Source organism: Seriola lalandi, unplaced genomic scaffold (assembly GCF_002814215.2).
Source record: "Seriola lalandi dorsalis isolate HSWRI2012SDOR001 ecotype SW California unplaced genomic scaffold, Sedor1 jcf7180002054956, whole genome shotgun sequence".
NCBI lineage: Eukaryota > Metazoa > Chordata > Actinopteri > Carangiformes > Carangidae > Seriola > Seriola lalandi.
This window is the reverse complement of record NW_019525507.1, coordinates 353,715-378,030: the sequence shown is the minus strand read 5'-3', so window position 1 is coordinate 378,030 and position 24,316 is coordinate 353,715. Positions and strand designations below refer to the sequence as shown.

Sequence of the window (24,316 nt, the reverse complement as noted above, 5' to 3'; positions counted from 1 at the left end):
GTTTGTTGACATGTCTGTAAACGGGAGATATCGTCTGTGTCAGAAATTCCTGATATCTCAAATTCAAAATTAGAAGTCCGTGGCTGATGCGAACGGGTTTTCTCCACTCGGTTGATCGTCATTACTGTTTAAATGATATGCACCAAGTGTAGATGTGATATAAATGAGTCTTTATCCAAATAAAAATGTCTCAACGGGGAAGAAAACTCCTCGTTTCTTGGGAGAATTCTGCAGCCAATCCAGGTGAGCTGCTCCTCCACAGTGTGGATAAACAGCACCTGGTGCAAAGTGCTGAATGTAAATCCAGCCCGCTGAGGGAACAGCTACCTCAACAAAGATATCAATATGGACACCTGTGGGCCCTCCTGTTGCCATGACCACCAGCAACAGAGGCAGCAGCAGAGTCGCTGCAGCGCTGTCATCACCGGCTGCCGGCGGGGGGAATCAGCGTATCCTAAACAAATTAGCCCCGAGAAAACTGCTGAGGCCCGAGCCCTTTAATTACATCAACCTGAAACCAAATTATAGGCCGACACTGCTGCGTGTAATAACTAATGCACATCAAACAAGCCTCACTCTCCACTCCTCCTCCTCCTCTTCCTCCTGTTCCACTCCATCATCAGTTTGGAACATTTATATCTGGGTATTCATTCCCAGGAGAGACAGAGAGAAATGTCAAGACAAGGGAGACATGGCTTATCCTCCCTCCCTGGCCTTTTCCCCCTTCTCGTTCCATCGCTCCCTCCATTCTTTTTGCTCGCCCGTTCCCCTTCCTCATTCATTCTCCGCCACTCTTGTCTCTTTCTCTTTTTATCCTGTCATCTACATTGTGAGGAGCGTCTGCGGTTCCTCTGAGCCTCGGCTGTGTAAGCAGAGCAGGCGAGATGAGAAGCAGAGGTGCTGTACTCAGAATAGTGAAGCGCAATAGCTGAGGAGGTTTCAAATTCTGCCACCGCTGGAGCAAAATCACTCACGCTGAAATCAAAGTTTAAAGAGAAGAAAAAAAAAACAGGCTTCAATTAAAGTTATGTCCCATGAAGTATGTTTGAGAAGGAAGAATTCTGTGCTGAAACAATTGAGATGAATAATCAATTCCCAACATGAAGGTTGCAGAAGGAGGTCATGTGGATTGAAAACTAGGAAATAAAACATTTCTACTAAATCAAGGAAGTTCATCTGCAGCTAATTTGTCAATTTTCAAGAAGAAATGCCGAAAGTCCTCGAGTTCCAGCTTCTAAAAAAGGTGAGAATTTGCTGCTTTTTTTAATCTTAAACAACAATAAAATGAAAATCTTTCTATACGATTAGTCGTGAAAATGATCAGCAGGTTAATCGATAATGAAATTAATCAGTAGTTGCGTAGCAGTGTTTTTTTCAGATGTCTCTCTGATCCTCGCCTTTACATTATGAAAAAGTTTTAGCTCAAAAACGACTAATATTCAATGATCTAAAGAGACTTTGGTTGATTTGTTCACATCTCACATCAGTTTCAACCACAGGAACTTTTGCAGGGTTTCAACCGCCCAGGATCCACAGAGGTTTCAGTTTTGAATGTGGGTCAAACTCAAAACTCTATACAATAGTATTAATATCAGGACATGGGTCGGATAATACAAAGTTATTTTGTTGGCTTCACGGATGGTTAAGAAGGTAAAGAGATCAAGAGAGCACACGGCGAAGGAACTGAAAAACTTTTTTTTTTTAAACTTTTATTTCCATTATCAAAACCTGTTTTCTGTTAGTGAAGATTTGTCTGAAACATCACTGTCATTCAGGATTCAGTCATCGGTCTAATTGGTCTCATCTTTAAGGTTCTTTAGATGCTAGTATCGTAAAAATTAATGCACTTAAAGGGGCTTTTAGTTCCTGGAACCATCTGGTGAAAAAGGTCTAACAGCTCGTAGACATTGTGTCAGTTTAAAGGGCTACAAACCTAAAAACAATGACGACTAGATTTACCAATCAACAGAGAATGAACTGACACTAAGTTCAACATTGAATCTATCAAAGAAAAATGTCTCCATTTACCAGTTCCAGCTTCTCAAATGACAGAATTTGCTGCCATTTTATTTTATATTATTGTATATCTAATGTCTTTACTGTTGGCAGGACAAAACAATATGTTTATTGACGTCATATTGTCACTATCTTATGACATTTTATAGTAAATGATTGACCAATTGCTCAATATAGCGACTACTACAGTGTCAGTCCGAGAATTCTTCATGTGGTTAAAATATTCACAAGTTACAGTCAGGCAACGGCGTCTTCCAAAAAATGAAAGTGTTTTCCAGAACATGTGCCACTGCATAACCCCCGAAGCTCTTATCAATTCATTATAAAAACATTACAGTCTGACTCCACGTCCTCCTGCTTAGCTTTTAAGATAGAAAGACAAGCACAGCAGCGGTGACAACACCTTGTGAAGGCAAGTCATACTGTTTATCTTCAGTTACAAATTAAATTCAATTACAGCACCATCCAGGCACTAAGGCAATTAATTACTGAATTATACCATGATGGTGCACAATGAATGCAATAGGCCCTAGGGGCTTTTTTTCTCATTACCAGGTACACACTGTCCTACACAGATGAAGCAGGGGAGGCTTTTAATAACATTTAGTATTCAGATTAAACTCTTGTATGCAGCCAAAAGTCGGGCTTCCAGGGTTTTGGCTGCAAAACAGGATCAATTTACAATCCAATTAATTCAAATTGTCTGGAAACATGCTCACAAGGAGGGAAACAATCGGCTGTCCCATTTAGACAAAGACAAATGTGGGTCTGGAGCAGAAAGAAGAGGTCCACCTGATGTGTTCCACATGCCTCCTTTGATGATTCACTACGCCGCCAAAGCAACAATAAAGGAGCCTGTTACACGAATTAAAACAGTTTTAAATGCTTTGCAGTGACTGTTTGCTGTGTTTAAACGCCGGTGAGGGGCTGCGACTGGGTTTGATTTGGATTCGAAGTGCGCTCCAAATACATTGTTCACTTTGTCTGTTAATAACGGCGGATTTATCACAGCTCACCAAACGCCGCTGCCGCAAAGTGCTTCGTTTCCGTCTCACTTTAAATAAAACAAATTGCTCCACAGACAGCACAAATACAAACATGGGCGCAAGACACACAAAACTCAAAAGACTGTGTGCCTCTCTCGCAGCAGCAACACCTGAATCCAGCCACCTCCTAAGATAAAGCTCTTCACTTCCAGGTGTGGATGCGCCAACTTAATGCTCAGAGTAAATACCGTGCAAAGGAATGCATTCAGATGAAGCTCATCAAAAATTCATTCATTCAAATTCATTCAAATAAAAACATAAAAAATTGTGTATCTGCGAATCTAAAATATAAAAACATATCTACGAGCAACCGTTAGTAATTTTAAAATTCACTGTACAAAAATACATAATTTCCAACATATTTCTGATAAAGTCAAATATAAAACAAACTAGAAAAATAGCAAATCCTTACCACTATCACTGCAACCCTCACTTCCATCGGATTGTGTGTCTTTCTGCGTATATGTGTTAGAGTCTGTGTGTGTGTGTGTGTGTGTGTGTGTGTCAAAAAGGGTCAGTTTCCGCTGCGCCACATGTGACCATCAACCTCCCCGCTGGCAAGGTGCGGGGCGAGGCCGGCTGCTCTGGAGACACAGACACTGAGACGCTTAATGTAGCAGAGGGGAAAGCAGCCTGGCCCAGTTTGTCATTCTGTTTGTGTGCTGATTCAGACTTAAAAACAGGTAAAGCAAAAAAAGAAGAGGGAGGGAGGCAGGGAGGGAGGGGGGGGTAAAGTCAGTGAAGCACTTCCCTGTGGCAGTAAAGACACATTAGAGGCCCAGTGGAGGATTTGTACTGGATGAAGTAAATGAGATGCTGCTGCAGACTCCCTGGTGGCCGGGACGATATGAGGATGTTTTTTTTTTACTGCTCTGCTAAGTTATCTTCTGAGGAGCATGTGTGAAATTCTCACCGATATTCCCCTTCCTGCATAACATGGAAAACCATTTTCAGAATGTGGATTGCATTAAAAACAGCATTCCCCTGTGACATAATGTGACAGACTAGTCTATCAGTATCAAACGCAATCACACATGTGACATCTAATTTCGACAACCTGTCTCAGGACTCTGTCCTGTCTGAATGAAAATGAAAGAAATGAAAAATATTCATCCCTGCATCCCGGCTACCCATGACTTGTTTTATGTCCAACAATGATCTGTGGAATGGCTGCCAAGATTATAAATTTGGCTCTGAGGACAGGCTCGCTGGCAGCGCTAAGCAGAGTGAGCAGTGGTAAATCTAAAGACAGTACGTCTTTATTATGGTGTGAATGGATGGAACGACAGACAGGCACAGAAAGATATGATTCAAAATGTGAAGTGGTGGACAAAGGATAAAGGATGGAGAGGAAATGTATCAAGCTTTCCTGTGGTACAAACAATCACCTGTTATATGAGTCAGTTAATCTCACATAGGGGGCAAAAACAGATGAAAAACATTCAGTGTTAGAATAAAAAGTGATGTAATGAGACTGAAAGTCTATGGCCACGTTATCAGCACACTAGAAAACAAATGTTGCATGCATTACCCCACTAGTGGACTAAAAATGAAAAACAAGACTAGGTATAAACCTCGTATATGGCTGGACTGTGTATTTTACATGCAGTCACCCAGCCACCCTGGCCAGTCGGCTCCATTACAACAAATAAACTGCATTTATCAGGTACTATGTACCATCATCGCTAAAGGAGGCGGAGGAATGACTAAACATTACGACATTAGCTAACTGCTAAGCTAATGAAACTAGAAGATCTGAATAACATGTAAACAACAGAAACAGCAACCAGAAAATGAGGCAATGCCTGTACATCAAACTAAATGCTAATATTAGCATATTAAAGCACCAACATGATGTAAATAGTGTTGGGATGATTATTAGCCCAGTTTGGGGATGGTGCAATGTCGCCCCCAAGAAGTCCAACATTAAAATACATGGATGTTCGGATGATACATCACGTCACTTGCTGCTTCTGAAATGTCTGATTATTTTTAGGTGGATATTTTCTCCTTCACTTTCTGTTGAACATAGTTTGGTTAACTTGGAGGTTTGTTTTTCAACCTGACTGCTCAGATTTCTCACTTCAACAATGTCGTGTTCCCAAACTTGGCAAGTACAGTGCTATCATACCCAACAGAGATGAAACAAAACAAAAATAGGTTCCAAGTTGGATTAAACCTGAAGTCTCTTTTACTACGCATGTTCACGTGGCTTCAGTCAGTACGCATGCTAAAGCCTTGCAGACGTTATAATGCATGTTATACGCATTTATCATGCCAGAATTTACCACGTACGGCTCAGTAGGTTGGCTTAATACCATGCAAACTTACATGCATGTAATTAATGTTGCATGTAACATTTAGTATAACTTTTAGCACGTTACATTCGCTCACCACAGCAGTGCCATCCTCTCGCTCAGGAGGGCACCAACACTTGATCAACTTAAGACGTCCACATTAGCTAATCAGGCGTGGGCAGAGAAGGGGGAGAGGTGGAAATTATGAAGTAGTTAAGCAAGATGAGCAATTACCACTGGTCTAAAAGATCAACCAAATTAAATCTGTCCCATCTCAACTCTAGCAGAAGATTTTACCTGTTTGTGGTGCTATGTAAAAACTAAGGGGTTCACTGAAGTCATCAGTCCATACAAATGTGTTGAGATGTTTGACTCTGGATCAAAGTGTTTGACTGACAGATTCAGTTTTGTGCCTCTAGCGTGGTTAAAAACCAAATTAACTCGCCTGCTGCGCATCTGCCTACGAGCCCCAAGCCGTCTTTCTTTCATCTGCCTTTCCCTCTCAACTTCCCTTGATCACTCATCTTTCTCCTCTCCTCTGTCTCTCCCTCCTCATTGGAGCTCATTGCCAAGGTTCCATCAGGCCACATCCCTTTAGGGGTTGTGTCCTTGTGTACCTGGGAAAAAAAATGAGGAAGAAAAGAAGAACACAATCTCAATCACAGCAGGCATGTGTTGTGACTCCTCTACCCTACAGACACAACACAGCACGCAGCCTTTTTCCACAGAATGTCCCCCAAACAAGCTCCGTCAGGTTCCAAAAGGGAGGTCACCCTGAAAAAAATACATTTTAACAAAAGGCCTTCCCCTCCCGGGATAACAACCATATTAACAACTCTCCTCATGGGCCCCGGCCTGCCAGAACCAGGGACAGACAAAGAAAAAATGTATATACGCGCTACACCTGACTCAACCAAGCCACCATTGCATGGTACTTTTTATGAAGTGAAATAGCTTTCAAATTCAGGCTCGCCAAGTTAAATCTGAAAGTAAAATTAGACGCCAGTGGCTACTACATGTCGGAAGAGGCAGGGAGATATCTGCCTCCCTGGCCGGCAAAAACAGGACAGTGAAAAGAGATCTAGATTTTATTTTTATTTTTTAAAAAGGTTAAAGATAAAGCATAGCCTTTGTAAAATCATTAAGTCACCATATGCTGAATGTGATGATGCTCTCATGAAGACGGTTTGTCAGAGATTGTGTCATGTCCCTGTAATAAATAATAAAGGCATGTGCGAGCGGCAGAGGCAGACAGCCCCAGATGTTGGAATAAAAGAAAAGTGGGTCAGGCGTCTAGCTGATGCTAACCACACCGGGCGAACAGACGGCGCTAATCAGAGAGCGGCACTCAAAGAATGGATGGATATAATTCATCATGCTTTAATCTATATGCAAAACTGGTCACCTGATGGACATCGGTTCCACCTGAGGCGAGCGGCGTGTGAAATTCAGAGCGTGATGAGTCTATTGTCTGCAGTTCTTCGTCTGTTTTATTAAAAAGGTCAGGCGGTCAGGTGCAGAGTTGTGTCTCCTGTCTCGCGTGGTAAATGACTCACAGGGGTCTTGTATAGCTCTGTCAATACATCATTCACGGGGGGCTTGGGGGGGGGGGGTGTACTGTGGACCTTCACAGCTCAATGATGTTACACAGGCTCATCCATCTAAAATACCGCACATCCATCACCCTCCATATCTGCCACTGATGTGTGTACCCCACACACCCACCGGTCCAGCATCCCATTGGCATCTGATCAAAAGTGACACATTAACGCTCCTCCACTCAGCACCGGACCATCGCGTTAATCCCGGTGTTTACGACGGGCGTCTTCCTCTTTCATCGTAAATCGACCGCAAACCATCCAGCTCGTCAATCACATCCGGATCATTTGACGAATCACGAACCACGCCCCCGTCAAATTAAATAACAACAATTATTGCTGCAAAAGTTAAGGAGTCTCCTCTGGTTTTTGCTCGCTGATAAAAACCCAATTACTCCTAAAGGTTTACGAACAAAAACATTTGTTAACGCCTCTCAAAGGCTCATGCTTCAGGTCCGTGGCTTAATGATCAGTATATATCAATATTCTGACAGTGTACAGTGTCTATGATTTGTCTTGCACTGTTGGTTTTCTTACACAACACTGGCTGCCTGTATGTTTTATGAAAACTACAGTAAATTATTTGTGGGTATGTACCTGCATGGGCGAATGCAACTGCACATAGGGCATGTTCAGAAAGAAAAAAAAAACACATGGAAAAAAATCCAGACAATTTCTTTTTCCAGCATGTCAAGAAGTAAGATGAAATATCCAGGAAATCCAGTTTAAATAACAAGACCATCACTTTGAAGGCATATCAGGCAGCGACACACAGCCTACACACGGGTTAATGAACACGACGGTATGATTTTAAGCCTGTGGAAAGTTCCCACAGAGGCAACCGTTAGCTGCTCCTCAATGGGACTCTTCTGTATTCTGTTCAAACATACTGAGGCAAAAACTACCTGCTAAAAAAAAAAAAAAAAAAATCCTTCGAATTTTAAAAGTGCAAATCATTTTGAATTATTTAAATGCATTCTGCTTTAAGCCCATTTTAAAATAAAATGACCACTATCACAGTCAACGGTTTTTATATTTAAGACCAAATGTTGATGTGTCTCTGTGCTCCGAGGCAAAATGAATCTCAAACGAAACAATGCAGTTCAGGCATAGTTTGCACTCAAGCCCAGTTTTCATCAAGTTTGTGTTGCCATATAATTCACACATTAGACTATATTTGGGCAAATGCATTAAAAAAAGAAGAAGAAGAATTAAGTTTGAACAAATTCAAACAATCAGGTTTTCTTCTTGTAATTTATTTGAGCTCCGCCCACCTCGCCTACACTAAACTATGTCGTAGAACTGATGTTCATTCGCGGTGCCTCCACTTCCTCTTCCACTAGCTACCAATAATGTAAGGCAGCTGTATTTCAGACTCCATTTTTCTTCAGCAAACGGAACAAGTGACTAGTTCACTTACAGAGCAACAGGACATGCACTGGGTCAGATGGAAGACAAGTCACAACCCGTCATGCTTGTGCACTGAAAACTGTGGAATTCAAACAGCTGCTTACCGACTTTTTTCACTCTGTACTAAGTGGTAACTACCCAACCTGAAATCTGTAACATCTGTACACAGATCAGACTGTGCAGACTGTCACTAATGTTTGTGATATGTTTTTAATATATGTATCCTGGAATCCATGAAAAGCAGTATTCCGGTAAATAAAGCAGGTATTCTACCTGGATTGTGTTCAATGTTTTTGCAGCGGTTTCATTTAAATGAATGAGGGGATTGTGTTTTTTTTATGCAATGTATTTTATGTAATTCTGCCAGCAGTCTTATTCTGCTCAGGAAATGGAAGTAACTCTCATCACATAAGCAATTATTGCCTAACTGCTTCCACTTTAATGAGCAATTTAACTTTCAAAAGTATTTTCCGAATTTCCCAGTGTTTTCAAATATTTCACCGTTTAAAAAAAAAAAAAGAAGAGGGTCAGAGCGGGAGTACACTCCATGTCACTGATGTGGATAGATTTTTCAGATACGTTATAAAAACCTAGAGTACTGAGGTGTGATGGCACCTTGCAGTCTGTCCTTGGGGTACGAATCACCCAGTGACACATGTCTGACGCCAGACTGCAGGTGACTCAGAGCAGCAGAGACCTTTGTCCTGAAGGCTGAACGCGCTTTCATGAACGCTCGGGTGCAGATGTGCACGAAACACAGACACGCACACACACACACCGGTGGGGTCCTTGTGCTTTAATGGAGACAGTATCTTTGTGTCTGTTTCTGTCTCTCAATACCATACTCGCTCTTATTATTTTGAGCGCATAAGTGCATTCACATCGACAGGTAAAACGACGGACACTTCGACCGCCATCTTGGCTACGTAGCAGAAGGGGAGGGACCACTGACGTATTTTCAAACTTGTGAACACGTTGTCGGCACTGATGGCGGCCTAATGTTCATGTCGTATTACAAGGGAGAGTAAAACATTCATTTTGAAGTCAAGTGAGAAAAGCAGCCGGCAGGTGGGTGTCCACCGCAGTCGCCTGCACAATGGCAGTGTTTGATTTGGGACAATACTTCCCTGTTGAGGCTCATGCACTCTAGCAGTGAGTATACTGTGTGCACAGTGTGCTACATGTGAGCGACTCAAAGACATTTGCCAGAACAGGAAACCCACAGTGGAGCTAACAACTCAGTTCAGGATTTCCACTTGTATCGTGCTTTCAGGTTCAGTGGCATCACTTTCTGACACACTCCATTGTCACCGAGACAGTGCTTCAATAAAAGAGTCATCTGCAACTATTTTCATAATCGTTCGTCATTTTTTTTTTAAAGCAAAATATAATTATGGTTCCTGATTTTTTAAAAAAGGTCCCATATTTGACACTTTTCCACTGTTTGAAGTTTTGATCCATGAGAAGATATATTTGCGGTTTTAAGAACCAAAAACCATCTCAATGTAGTTTTACATCTCCTCTCTCAGGCCTCTCTTAAGATTGTCTCTGAGCCCTCTCTTCTGATTGGCTGACTGTTTTCTGAGTGATCCAGTAAAATATGTAGCAGATTTCACGCAAACACTCAGAGAAACCAAATCCCACAAGGTTGGATGGTGGGTCCATGTCAGCGGGGCTTGGGGCGTGGTCGAGCGAGGTGACTGCTTTGTTGTGACATCACAAAATGAAGGAAGTCCTGACGGCTCATTTTAAGGCTCAGTTTCTGTGTGTGTTTCTCTGTGGACTGAGCGCTTTGATACTTTCACAGTATTACTATAGAACCTAAGCTTGCTTTATTATCAAAAAAGACATGGATATCTCACTTTATACAATATGGAACCTTTAAATATGAGGATTTACCGCTTTTCTGTGTGATGGTAAATGAGATATCTTTGGGTTTTGAACTGTCAAACAGTTTGAAGACAAGATTAATGGACTTAAAGGGACTTGTTTGACGTGTATCCGCAGATATCATCCAGCCTATACTCTGCCCTTTGTCATGTACAGAGTGAAATACTCTCTGCAGATCTAACTTTTCTTCTCACTGTGGACTTAATGGATTGTGAAAGCAAGGTAAATGATTTTCCTCTGACATCGGAGGATGCATTAGCCTTCACCATTCGTCACCGTTTACAATCCATCCTGCAAACAGAAACAACAGCATCTATCATCAGAGAAAGACGCCCACGAAACAATGGGAACACTGGGGAGACGATGATTGATTCCAATTGGATCCTTCTCAGGAATCCCGGGCAAGAGAGGAAACAAGAAGAGCCAGATGCCACAGGTTCACAGTTTCTCCCCACACCCACCCCAAAAAAAAAAAAAAAAAAAAAAGCATTAAATACTGTCATTAAGGATGGATCGACGACTCAGCGGGTGTATCAATATGCCCGCATGTATGCTTGCAAGTCATTTTAGATAGAGCGGCTAAACAAATCGAGTGTCAGGCAGCAGGAAAGAGAAACTCAGTGGTATCAGCTCACGAGCCGGCTGCAGACAATCAAAACCCTTGATATCGGGGAAGTAAAAACACGATAATAACTGCATTAATAAGATGTCTACTGACGTGTGCAATTCTCTGAAAAGCGTCTCAATTTTGTGGGATAACCTTAGAGGCCCAGCCCCGCGAGTTACTTCTGTCATCTTCCTTCAATTGCCACTTTAAACCTCATCCGCTTCTCATCTCTTCCCCTTCTCTCCTGTTTCCCCCTTTTTCTTTTTTTAATGGCAAATTAAATTTACCCAAGCAATGCAGCTCTGCACTCCAAGTCTGCCCATTCACCCTCTCCTTCCGCTTTTTTTTCCTCTTCCACCCTCGCTGGCACATCGCGGACGCCTTACCTCATTACAGAAGGTCAACGCTGGCACCCCATCAATTGTCAGGAGGCTCTCAAAAAGAGCTTGAAATTGATTCATCAGCAACAGCTCTCTCAGCGGGGGATCATGTGACAAACATTATGATTAAAAATGCACAGATGCAGAGCGATGAGGGAGACGGAGGAGAGGTGAAGGCCGCGGAGAGAAGAGCCTCGTCGCTAGAGGTGAACAATGAGAGGCAGCACGAGTGTTTGACACCGGTAAGAGCTGAAAAAACACACATATACAATACTGCGTCATACCAGGAGACAAACGTACTGTCATTCCTTTTTACAGTCAAAACTCATGTCAAATGTATTAGTAATATTTTCTTGTGTATTTTGCTATTGAAAGAAAAAGAAAAACATCTTGGGAAACATCAGAAATGCTCTTGAGTTTATTATTATAACGCTTATTATGAGCAAATCCTGGAACCAGACGATGATTCACATTTTTTCCCTGATAAGCAATTAATCACATGGAATTAAAGTTTAAATGTGCAAGATGTATTGAGACAGCAAAAGGAGAAGTTGCATTTGAACTTGCATTTCGCATTTGCACAACAGGAAAACCTGCAGTCTGTGATCGATTGCGATAAAATTACATTCATCAGTACGTGTGACGGAACAGGATTACAAAAGATGTTTACTTCAGCCATGACATTCCTCTTGCACTTTGATGTGGGTGTTTCTTACTTGATTTGAGGTGATGCAGTTTTGGATTTAAGGATTAGTTTTATTGTATGTTGTGTATCTTGTTGTTTTAACATCTTGGGATCATGTTGGAAAACGGTGTTTCCGCTTAAGCATGATATCACTTCAATATTGTTTAAAGGTGATAAATGTCAAACTGACTCATAGGTGAATGGAGTGGAAAGGTGCCAGAAAAGTGCTGTATGGACGAGAGCCAACAACGCCAGCACAGGTAGCGCAGAAGTAAACAGAACTGCCGTCTTCGTGGTTCTCATGTCTGTGTGAACCAGCGTTTCAGGGTTTCCTGTCACTTCCTGTTTTGAGTTTTCTAGACCTGGCCACTTCCTCCCACAGAAGCAGATAGTTCTTGTGAAATTAAAAAAAACAAAAAAACAAACAGCGATCGAAACGGCGATAAGGACGTGGAGCAGCTGATGATGAAGTGGTTGCAAAAATAGTGAACAATAACAGGCCCAAAGGCTACTGAACGCTAAACATTATCCACTTTCTAATGAAGCACCACTCATAAACGGTAATTAGTCAATTCATTAATGGTTAATAAATTACTTTCTAACGCTTTAAGCCATTAATAACAACAACTTCTGGGTTGTCCTCTAGATGTCCTGCAGCTGTTTTCTAAAAGATAAGTTGTCTAACAGCTCATTGAAGAGGTGTCATGCTGGAGGAGGATTTGCCAGAATCTGTTTTTCCTCATAATTGGATTACAACTGAGATATAAAGGATTAGTAACTGATTTAGGAACCACTAATAAGGCTATTTATTACAGCTTAAAATCCATTAATTAAGAGTTCCTTATCAGAAAGTGCTACCAAAACACGTTATGAAAAATTTCTAAAATGCCAGCGCAAACACAAACAAAAAGATAACAGTCTGAACTCTGGACAGAGGGAAGAAAAGTAATTCAATATGGTAAAACTCCTGACACAAATTACCCATGATCCCGTAAAGGCCGCTTTCTCCCAACAGATGGGAACCAATTAGCCACCTGACTCCCAGAAAACACTTGGGCAGCCGTGTGGAGCCAAGATGCAAATGAAGCAGAGGGAAAGGTGGGAGCGGACCTGCCAACTTCTTGGGAGAGGAGAAATTAATGAAGCCGAGGCACAGTTTTGGAAAAAGGGAAAGAGAATAAAGTGGGAAATGATGTATGGAGGGCTCGCGGAGCCGGACCCAGCGTCTCCGGAGAGGTTTACGGAAATGACGGGCGCGGGGCAAAATTTAAAAAAAAAAATCTGTTGATGGGAAAACGTCGTCTTAATCCTGCAGGCGGTGAGTCTTCCATCAGCCGCCATTAACATCAGCTCGACATATTCAATTTGAGACTAACATGAAACCGTTGATCTAGTTAATGAGCGGCTTGTCATATTTATTTAACTGATGCGCCGACTAGACCAGAGGCGGCGAGCACTGCGCAGCGACACAACTTTCAATCACGATTCTGAGGGCAAAACATGCTGCACAAAATTAAACAGAATCAAGCCTTCTTCATTCTCTACATGACTTACTGTTTAACTGTTGACAGCTTATTTTTTTTAAATATTTTAAGGAGATCAGGATCTAATCACGCCTCATTAGCTTTACTGCGTGTTCGCTACACTTATCCAGAGGGTTTTCAGAAGGATTTACAAACCTGAACAGTAAGAGAAGGGTTATTTTTAGACAGCATTTTAGCTAATCCGTCAGATCTATTGAATCTTTGATCAAATTCACTTATATGCCAATTTCAACATTTTAAAGTAGCTAAAACGGAAACACAACCCAGCTAAAGTTAAAAATCTCAAATCTGGGTTTTGTTTTTGCTGTGTGAAATGTTTGCAGACGAGAGACAAATGTTCTTCTCATCTTAAAAGGACCAGTGTGTAAAATTTAGAGGGATCTAATGTTCATAAGTATGTTGTCATTTCTGTGTAATCACCTGAAACGCAAATCGCTCTGTTTACGTGAGCTTAGAATGAACCCTTCATATGTAACGGGTCCCTCTTCCACAGAGCCCGCCATGTTTCTACGGGAGCCTGGAACAGACACACCAAAGATTTTCTTTTTTTTTTTACATCACCTGACGACCTTCGTAGCTTTTCCTACGAGCTTGGGAAAGGGGGCGGTGAGGGGAGAGGTATTCAATTGGTTACGGGTCCTGAATTAAAAGATTTCAAATCTTAAAATTGTAGGTGTTTAATTTGATATTTTTTTATTCTATTTTACTCTATGTTTAAAGAGAAACAGGCCTACACTCGCCTAATAAGCCCACCTTGTCAAAGATGTGATTTTATTTCAACTATTTTACTTAAACTATTGTTTATATTTTCATTAAAATAATACATTTAATTTATTCTTGTGTAGATTTATTCATTTATTATGTTTAGAAGAAGGCATATCCTGTTGAAGATCCTGTTGTTTTTTAATGTATAAAGTGGAATTTAAGAGCTTGATATAAACAATATAAATGTCGTACCCTTACATTATATGTTCCCATGACTCTGTTGCATTTGACTATGTTAATGTGTTTAAAATCAGCACTGAAGTATGTGCCAGCGGACTTTCTGATTGCCAGATAGTCAATATGGAATGAGTCTGGTACAGCCCTAGTATGAACGCATCTAAAGCTCCGTGCCTCAGCAAACGCAGAGGATATGTTTACCTTCATTCCCTTTTAACTGCTCACACAAAGCATCAGGCAGCTGTTAGATAAAGCCGAGTAAACATTGTTAAGTGTAGGTGATATAAGGTGACGTGTGCCCCCAGAGATTTGGTCGCCCTGGCTGCAACGGCTGGATTCTGTCGCTCTGTCGCTGTTCCTTCAAATTGTGCACTTTCTATCCATCCACCCGTTCTCTACCTGTTATTACCTTCCACTCTATGACGAAAAAGTATGAGGACACTAAAAACACCCACATGTGATTCTTGCGCATCTAATTCTAAGACAATCGGCATTAATCTGCAGCTTTAACAGCCTCCAGTCGCTCTGCCAGACTTTAAAAACCCACCGCAGGGATTTGCTCCCATTCAGCCACAAGAGCATTAGTCGGGTCCAAAGCACTGATGTTGGGTAATAAGTTCTGACTCACAGTCGGCGTTCCAGTTCATCCCAAAGGTGTTGGATGAGGTTGAGGTCAGGGCTCTGTGCAGGTCAGGTAAGTTCTTCCACATCACACTGGGTAAAGTATTTCTTTATGGAGCTGGCTTTGAGCACGGGGGACACAGACACCTTTAAACAGGAACTATAACCAAACTGTTGCCACAAAGTTGGAGGCCCACTATTACCTAAAATACCACATGATTGGTTTTACTTTGTTTGGCCCAAACCGTGACGAAAAGAAAAAGGAAAAAAAAAAATCGAATTTCAGTTATACAGTCAAAACAAAAAATAGGCTTGACAAAAGTTGGGTTTGCTGTAACAGACAGCTGTTCCTGTTCCTATTACATAAGTCCAGTATGTTATCTCGTTCCAACAATGCATGTGAATGACTGCGATAACCGATTTCTCTGCAGACCTTTGGTCTTTCTCACATTGTTCTACATTTTTGCTTCAAACAAAGACTGCAATGTTTCGGAGAAATGCCTCAGCAGCTTTGAAATTACCGTGAGCCCAAATCTATGAGAGGCTTAGTGGAACATTTACTGTTTTTGTTTAGTTATTTATTTGTCCAGGTAGGACTGATCCCACTTGGACTCTGAAGAAGGTCTGAAAATGTTTCTTCATCCCAAGAATGAGGGAGCAAAAACAGACATGGATTTATGTTTAAAAACCCTGCTTTTAATTTCAGACTGTACAAACACAAAAGCCCCGTCAAATCCATCACATTTCACTTAAAGTGCTGGGAGCCGTCAGATTTGTTTTGACTGCCTGCCCTCCTCATTGCCAAAAACCTAACCTGGCAGGTTGACAGGTCGCCACGACGCCTTCCAATAAATAAGCAACTTATGAATTCATGTGACTGTTGTTTGGAAGAATGGCTTATAATGAACGAGTGTTAACAAAGCAAAGACAGAAACGCAGCAGTGTAAACCTTCCTCCAACAGTTTAATCCACAGAATGTAAACTGCAGATTTGTGCTTTGGGAAAATACTTCATTTATCTCTCAGTAAAGAGAGTATAACATTGTGGCTGAATGACTCCACCGAGTGAACTATTTGTCCTCCTGCACTCGGTTTAACATCCTGTTGTTACTGTAACACGCAGAGCTGTTTGTTCTTGTTACGACATCGTCTTCTCATGAGTCACCAGCGCTGATCCCAGTTCAGTTATTGCACTTGACAAGACTGTATGCACTGACACCTCATCTGAACGCGGCACTCTGCAACTGACGACTACCTTCACTATCTATTATTATTCCATCTCGATTGTTGTCCAAAGAAAATGTGGGAGACGACCGTCACAAGCGGGTCAAGACAACAATACCAACCACGCAAAGTGGGCACCAGGCCCGGGGCAACAAGAGCTACAGACTCAACGACGTCAGCTAACATCAACCTCTGTGGCCTTAAAGGAGTACTCCAGCCATCTAACACTGTATCTCTATGAAGTTACAAATTTGCAAGACACTGGTTAATGAAAAATGGTGACACATGCGATAACCCTGGTTCGATTCTAACCTTTGTGGCATGTCATACTCCTCGCTTTCTTTTCCGACGCGAGGCAGCAATGAAATCATGACTTTTAGTCACATCGGTCAAGATAGAAAAACCCTAGATCCTACATTTAATCATTTTCTGGTTGAATATTTTTTTTTCAATTAACCGCTTAATCTCCAAAACATGTCAGAGACCGACCATCACCATTCCAAGTTCCAAGATGACCCTGAAAGCATTATCAGTATTTTAGCACACTATGACCCCCCTCCCCTCCAAGAGCCACATGAGACATTATACAACATGTTTCACAGGCTTTGTTGTAGAGACTCCCCGTGAGGGGTCTTTATGTCTTTAAATGTGGGTCAGATTTTATCACCCAATCTTCAGGTTCAGTTTTTAAGTGTCAAAATCTGGTTTTAAGAGCGTTGTTTCCTCATGTTGTGCTTGTAAGTTGTGTTTAATAGCATTACCACACAGGAAATCTGGGGGTCATCCCTGCACAGTGAATGAAGAGTGAGGAACTTCAGTGAGGACAACAGGGGCCCAAGCAGCTCATTCTTGCCCCCGGGGCCTTCTAGCTGGTTAATCAGGCCGTGATCATAAATTCCCAAAGCTCATGGTGACGTCTTCAAATTCCTTGTTTTGTCCAAACAACACACCAAGCCCCCCAAAAAGGTATTCAATTAACCATAATGCGAAACGGAAGGAAAGCAACAAATCCTCCCTTTTGGCGAGGCCGGAGCCAAAAAATGTTTGGCATTTGTGCTGCAGCACTAATCTGAACACACGTGCATTATCACACATCAGCACAGACAGCTAATAGCTCACAGACTTCTGCTGTAAATGGCTCTTGTTTAGGCAGAGATCTCTTTTAGACTGCAGTAAACACCAGTGAAGCAGGCAGTAAGTTACACAGAAGTAAGCACACATACAATGGCCAGAAATAACTGTCATCTGCTGTACTGTATGTCATCATCAGTGCAAGGCACACACAAAAAAAACCTGCAGGAAATGATTTAACAGACAGGGAGGAAACAGCTCACAAAGCAGTAAAAAGCTTACTACTTGCAGAACAAGAAATCAAACTGACATAAACTCTCATTCGAACACAGTAATCCTGCAGGCCATTAAGTTAGCAGAGAATTAAGTAAGAGTTGACACATCCGAAATGTTGGATGAAGTCCAGCTGCAGCAAATCAAGCGTTTCTTTATGAAAAAGCAGGAGGATTACATGTTTTTTTTTTTTTCTCTTCAAGAAGATGAAGACCTAAATACAAATGGAATGGGAAATGAGGGATGCAGCATTCACCGAGCGAAACCAACTCAAATTCAGATAACTGGCAACCAGCACGCAGAGTCTCATTAAAACCACCCTCAATCTTCTTGCTGAAAATCCTCCTCATTTCACCACTTGTTTTCTTTTTTCTTTGTAGAATTTCACAGAACTGAAAACAACTAAACCAGCGCCGCATCAGGCAGAACACTGGAAGGGCCTGTGGCACAGCTGGAGCGCTGATCGATTCTAATCCTGCATCTGAAAACAGCACTGTAGAGAGAGGAAACAAGCCACTTCCACTTCATTACCGCCTGGCACTTCCCACTCCAGAGGTGGCTGAAAGTAAAGATGCTTTTCTTAATAAACAGAACTCAGCTTTTCAATCTCACACCAAAACCATAAGATGATAACGGAAGGGGGGCGGCAGCAGGGTGCAGGAGTAGAGTCACTAAACCACACACAATGAAAAGCTCTAATTCCTGTTTGTAAGAATGCAGGAGTGACGTTAGAAAGTTTACTTTTGTCTTAACCGGATCCAATCAGCGGAACAATGGGTGACAATGGCATTAGTGCAGACCATCACTGTAGCTGTGTGGTGAAGGTAGAAGATCCCAGATAACAACAACACTGAGGATATGTGATGGTGAAACAACAAAAGGCATAAAACGGCTCAGATAAAAAGGTGCATATTAAACTAAGTCAATGTTTTAAGTCCATTAAAAATCAGCATTTCTCCAGCGTTTATCTCGCTTACACGTGCCCCTAAAATCAATGCAACAATCGCGCATTTCGTGTTGCGTGAACGTCTGAACACAATGCTCCCTGCAAAAAGTGTGAAGACAAAGCCAAACAAGAGGGATGCTGCTCCCATCCGTCCACCGCAAAACAAAACAAAACAAAAAGCAATTCCTGCTCTCGGAAATAACTTTTGTTTGCGTTTTCCTCAACGCTCCGAAGCCCTTCGACCAGACGCCGTACAATGCAATCATCGTTTTTACGACAGGTAGAGAAACAACAGCGCTCACCTTTTGTTAGTTCCTCTGTCGGGTAAGAGCAGCAGTCCCCTGTCTGCCCGTGTGTGTGTGCGCGTGTGTGTATGTGTCTGCGGGTGTCTGCTCTCCTCCGCTCCCCTGTACATTTAAACGGGGCAGCAGCAGCGGTTGCGAAATTGTTGATGCGCGCTTCGCCTTGTTTGGTGGGCGGCGTGGCTGTTCGCTGTTTTTTCTTCCTATGTTTTCAAACCCAGCGAAAAAACACCGTAAAGCCCTCCCACTCCTTCCACTGGCGCTTCACTGGCTCAGCCTCCTCCCGAAAGCGGATACGCCGTCGCGCCGCGGCAGGAAGAAAAAATAACGCGCAACACGCGTTTACATGCTTCAGGGTCCGAATAAAAAGCGTGTCACCGCGGGCTGGTGTCTGGTGTGGGTGAGAGTCCGGCGGTGAGCAGCCAGAGCAGGCGGTCGGGAGTCCTGCTGCACCGCTGCGCTCCGCTGGCTTTGGTGGCTCTCGCTGCACTGCAAAAAATGTCCATCCTGACGAGGCTCTGTGGTCTCACACTCCGTTTTTTAAAGTCACAACAGAGGAGCGCGCGAGGGGGCACAGCCCGTCCTCTCTGGGCGAAGTGCCATCTTACCACCTTGTCCTAATGGGGCATTTTCAAGCTTTATAACTGCCCTAGTATGACAACAAAGAGGCGCAAATGAGGCCCAATTGCCCCTCTTGTTACCCAAATTACCCCTCTGAATGACCCAGTTTGCCTTTTGGTTACCCAAGTGCCTTTCCTATCCCACACGCTGTCCCTTTGATTAGTCCAAGTGCCCCCTTTTTTCACCCTAAATGCCCCCTTGGTTACTCAAGTGTTTTCTTCTGTTGCTTTTGGTTTGCCCTAAATGCCCCTCTGGTCGGCCTTATTAGCACCTGTCGTCACCCAATTGCCCCTCTGTTTGGCCCGAGTGTCCCTCATCTTTTCAGCCCAAATGCACTTCTGTTTACCCAAGTGGCCCTGGGGTCACCCTAGTACCCTCCGGTTACTCAGTAACTGCTCTACATGTCGCCCATTTGCCCCTCTGATTGGTCCATGTGTCTCTCATTTCAGCCTAAATGCCCCTTTTGATACCAGGTGCCTTTACCCTCACCCAATCATTCATCTGGTTAGCGCAAGTGACCCTCTTGTTGCTAAAATGCCCCTTTGGTTGGTACAGGTCTCCCTCTGGTTGGCCTACATGCCCCTTTGTTTATCCAAATGCCCCTCTGGTCAATCCAGTGCCTTTCTTGTCACCCAAATATCTCTCTAGTTGGATCAAGTGCCCTGCTGCTGCTACTCCTCCAGTTTCTCTCTGGTCAAACCAAATTGGCTCATGGTTCCACCAGATGCCCCTCTGGTCAGCCAAAATGCCCATTCAGTCAGCCAAGTACCCCTCTGCTTGGCCCAAACGCCCCGGCCCAATTGGACCAAGTTCCACACAGTTGGGATAAACACCCTTCAAGTGCAGTTCTACCGTGGCATTAGCACATTTCTGCTGTATCATACAGAAACTCCGTGACTATCCTTAGATCTGCCCCTTGCCCCTACAGGGGGCAAAGAGCAGAATCTATTATTAGCCCCCCTCCTACAAATAGGGCCCTGACCATAACCAGCAATACTTTTAATTTAACATCCCCCTATAAAAGTCAGAGGAGAGCCAATATAAGGCCCCAGTGAATAGAGGAGGGGTTCTGGACAGAGAGTTGATGATTAATCTCCTTTCAACACCAGAGAGAGAAATTATAATATATATCAAACAAATGTAATGCCTTTTTAAAATAGAAAAACATATCAAAACATTTTTTTTTTTAAATCTTATAATTCTTTTTTGCAGTGTGTGGCTGCTACGCTTGCTCTCTATAAAGAAATGTGCAAGTGTTTCCTCTGTGATAAGTCAAGTTAGGACACATTTACTGTATTCGGACTGATTATCACTCAACCGTAGACAAAGGATGTGTATAAACCCTTATCATTAAAACATAAAGGACTCTGCCTGTAAAATGAAAGGAAGCTGTCTGATATAATTGCCTTGACAAGAGTGGAATAGAACTATATTCCCTCACAGGAGATTTAAAAAAAAAAGTAGCAGAAATTATGATAAAGTCAGTGTTAATTCCCCGTTGAGCCACACAGACGCTCTCAGTGTTCCTCTGAGAGTATTACAGGAGTATTATAACGATCTCGTGTCGGTGAAAAAAGCTCTGATTTGCTCCAAGAGTGATTTCCCCGGCATCAGACTGAACAAATTAAATGAGTGTAATTAAAAGTAGTGGCAATTACGCTTTTTAAGGCTGCGATATATGCGGGGACGGCTCACAGTTTGGGGTTAAATTATTAAAGGGGAACCCCTGAGGATGCATTTAACAAGATGCTATATTTATATATGTGTGTGTGTGTATGTGTGAATGTGTGTGTGTGTGTGAGTGTGTGTGTAAGAGTGAATGTGTTTGGATAAGTTATAAGCCACCTGAGCTGGGGGCCTCAGCCTCGGTCCCCCTGGAGTTCACCGACGGGATCACTGCCGCGTAAGCAGTCTTTCATATATATTTGCTTTAATTATGGAGGATAATGAATTTAAATTTGTGATGCATTAAGGATCTGAAATGGCAAAGCACCCCAGGAGCCTGTAAATGTCTGATACTGCTTCAGGCTCCGGGGGGAGTTGGGAAATCTTATACAAGACTGAGTTAATGAAACTAGATCGGCCTCTGAAATGCTAATGTTGACTTTTGGTGCCTAAATCTGGCTGCAGCCCACAAGACACACCAAGCTGCAGTGGCCCACTGGTTCGTGTGTGTGTGTGTGAGAGAGACACTTCTCTAGGGAGAGTTAGGCTAACCTTTAGCTTACCCTCAGATAAATGTTGTACATTTTGTTCCTCACTCAGACAATTTGCTCTGCAGAAACCAACAAATTGTGCTTCTGAGATCAATTGCATGGAACCAAAAATAAATTAAAAAATTACTTCACTCTGTCAGAAAGCAGCAAAGCTTCACTCTTCCCCAATTTCTCCCCCTTTGTTTCACACAAAAATTACACAAAGCACGAGTCTCTGCTCTCTGTCGACATCCATATTTGCTCTGTCCACCCACACGCAGCCGAGCCGCTGGCAATTAATTAAAAGGAAGCACATGCACGGCTCAGCCGGCTTGTCAGGCCTGCCAGTCATCGACACGCCACGACAATGATCTGACCATCACCGGCTTAATTGGCAGTCGGAGGACATGCTCCCTTCGACTGTAGACTAAATAAACACACAGGCGGGCAGGAAGCTTCCTCCGGTCTTCGTCCCCTCCTGATCGATATCTCTGCAACACCACGTCTGACGCGCAGAAACAGCTACAGGAGCATTTTTAACCTCTGTGCTGTTGTGTCGACTTGCGTTTTCACACATATCGATTCACACGTTTACAAATTCAAGTCAAGGCGCTGCCAAGAACAATTAGAGACTGCCTCTGAAGGAAAAGTTGATGTTTTTTTTTTCCTGATGGAAAATTTGGCTTCATGCCTCAGGAGCTGCTACAAAGACGTGTTGATTAGTGAGATTAGTGAGGTTTGGGATGACTTCAGAACCTCAATGAAAATAACTCACAGCAACTTTTAGTGTTTTTATTCACTTACAAGGAAATAATTTAATAGTGGACAATATGCACCTCATGATTTACATCCAGATGTACATCGAGTGTGTCGCCGAACCCTCGGCTTCAGGCCTTCTCTGAAAACACTTGTGATGGTTCACATGAAGTAGGTGAAGAAAGCAAGAGGAAAATAAAAGAAAATGGGGATCTTTACGACATGTCACCAAATAAAGTGGTTTGGATAATACGTCTGATTGTGCGAGTCAGACTTCACTCGAGCGTTGTCGCAGGACGCATCTGCGTTCACACCTGTACCACGTGATCGTATCACCTGAGATGGATGTTAATACGAGGCCATGGGTACAGTATATGGAGAGTTGTTGACACCTGATTGGTTTGATGGATTAAGGGACCTCCCCACCTCCACTTCCTTCATTGCGTGGTATGAATGAGTGATAAAAACACAGAGCACTTACATTCCTGGAAAATTAGGTCATTCACCGAACAGAGCAAAACCCCAACTGGGACGTGGAGGGTGGGGGGTTGGATGAGATGAAAGCCGGCACACTTCTGTGTAAATTTTCACCACTCCTGTCGACTTTTACATCACAAAACATCAACCACCTGGTACCACTTCAGTCTGAATAGATAGTAATTGAGGGAGGATGGGGGAGATAAGGGCGGGGGATGGGGTTTCTGCCTCTTCTTTCTGCTGCACAATTTGAGACATCAGTGTGTGAGTGTTGTGTAATTGCGACGGCACACAGGCAAAATCCTCGGGACTGCAGTGTTTTCTCACGAGCAAATAAAGGTGATTGTGATTTTTCTCCTGCAGGGATCAGACTCTTCAAAAGGATGCAACAATCCCCAACTCTTCTTCCTCCTCCACCTCCCCGAGTCCCCCCCCCCCCCCCCCCCCCCTCATGTCTGATGTGATGTAAAGTACATATGTCAAGTGGAAATGTAATGTATGTCAAGTGGAAAGTGAGCATGCATGTCTTGTTCCCAGGGCAACCGAATAAAAAGAAGAAACAAAAAAGAAAAAAAGAAAGAAAAAAAAAGTTGAGCAATTTGTCAGTTGTTCTCGCAGCTCGTCCAAAAAAAGTTTGTTCAAAGTTGTTCTCAGAAGCTGTGAGCCGTTCTGTTTCCACTCAGATGAGTTGGAAATTCTTAGAAGGAAAGACGAAATAGTTTGGGAGAAGCCTTTTACTCTCCCAGTAGAAACATGTCAGTAATATTGACAGGTTAGATTACTTTTTTTTACTTTTTAATTTTCACATCCAATCAAAGAGCTGATTTCACACATTCTCAACAAGAGCAAATGAAGAAGCAAGAATTTCAGATGTGAAATAGAAATCCGTTTACATACGTGGCACATACAGCGTTTGAAATGTGATGAATGGTCTGCAGACATTCTGCATATGAAAATACATACTGCAAACAATATTTTTTTTATGTGACAATTGAATGTATGTGCTCATTCACAGAATAAAAACATGTACTGGGAATTGAAAGGAAGAGATAAGTTCAAATGATCTTTAAAGGTTCATAAATCAGAAATAATGTAATGTGACCTCTGTGCGATTTACAGGTGACGCTAAAATTTAAAAACCAAAGTGATCAAATTAAATTACAAGTTTGATTAAATCACGCTTCGCCAGCTGTTTAACTGCCAGTCACATTAATGCAGGCGTACAGGTGTAAGCTGCTCAACTCTCCTCTTGAGGCAACTTTTGAAGCTGGGTATCACATCCATCATTGCTTCATTAAAGAGACGAGAGAAAGGGAAAGGATGAGTGCTCCTCTCTCTGCAAAAAGAGCACCTACCCAGTTTTCAACGTTCTGCAGGCCGAACAGGGCCGACTCCAAAATGGAGTAAATGAACGAG

The 24,316-nt window shown here is 42.6% G+C and overlaps 1 protein-coding gene across 2 annotated transcripts in view; it reads right to left on the bottom strand.

The window, feature by feature from the left end:
- rnf152 (ring finger protein 152) overlaps positions 1–19,316 on the bottom strand; it is a 51,968-nt gene extending 32,652 nt beyond the window's left edge. For both annotated transcript variants that reach the window (XM_023395102.2, XM_023395103.2), the window contains exon 1: positions 18,852–19,316. The gene's annotated coding sequence lies outside the window, so the exon portion shown is untranslated. The remainder of the gene's footprint in view (positions 1–18,851) is intronic.
- Positions 19,317–24,316: the final 5,000 nt, after the last annotated feature.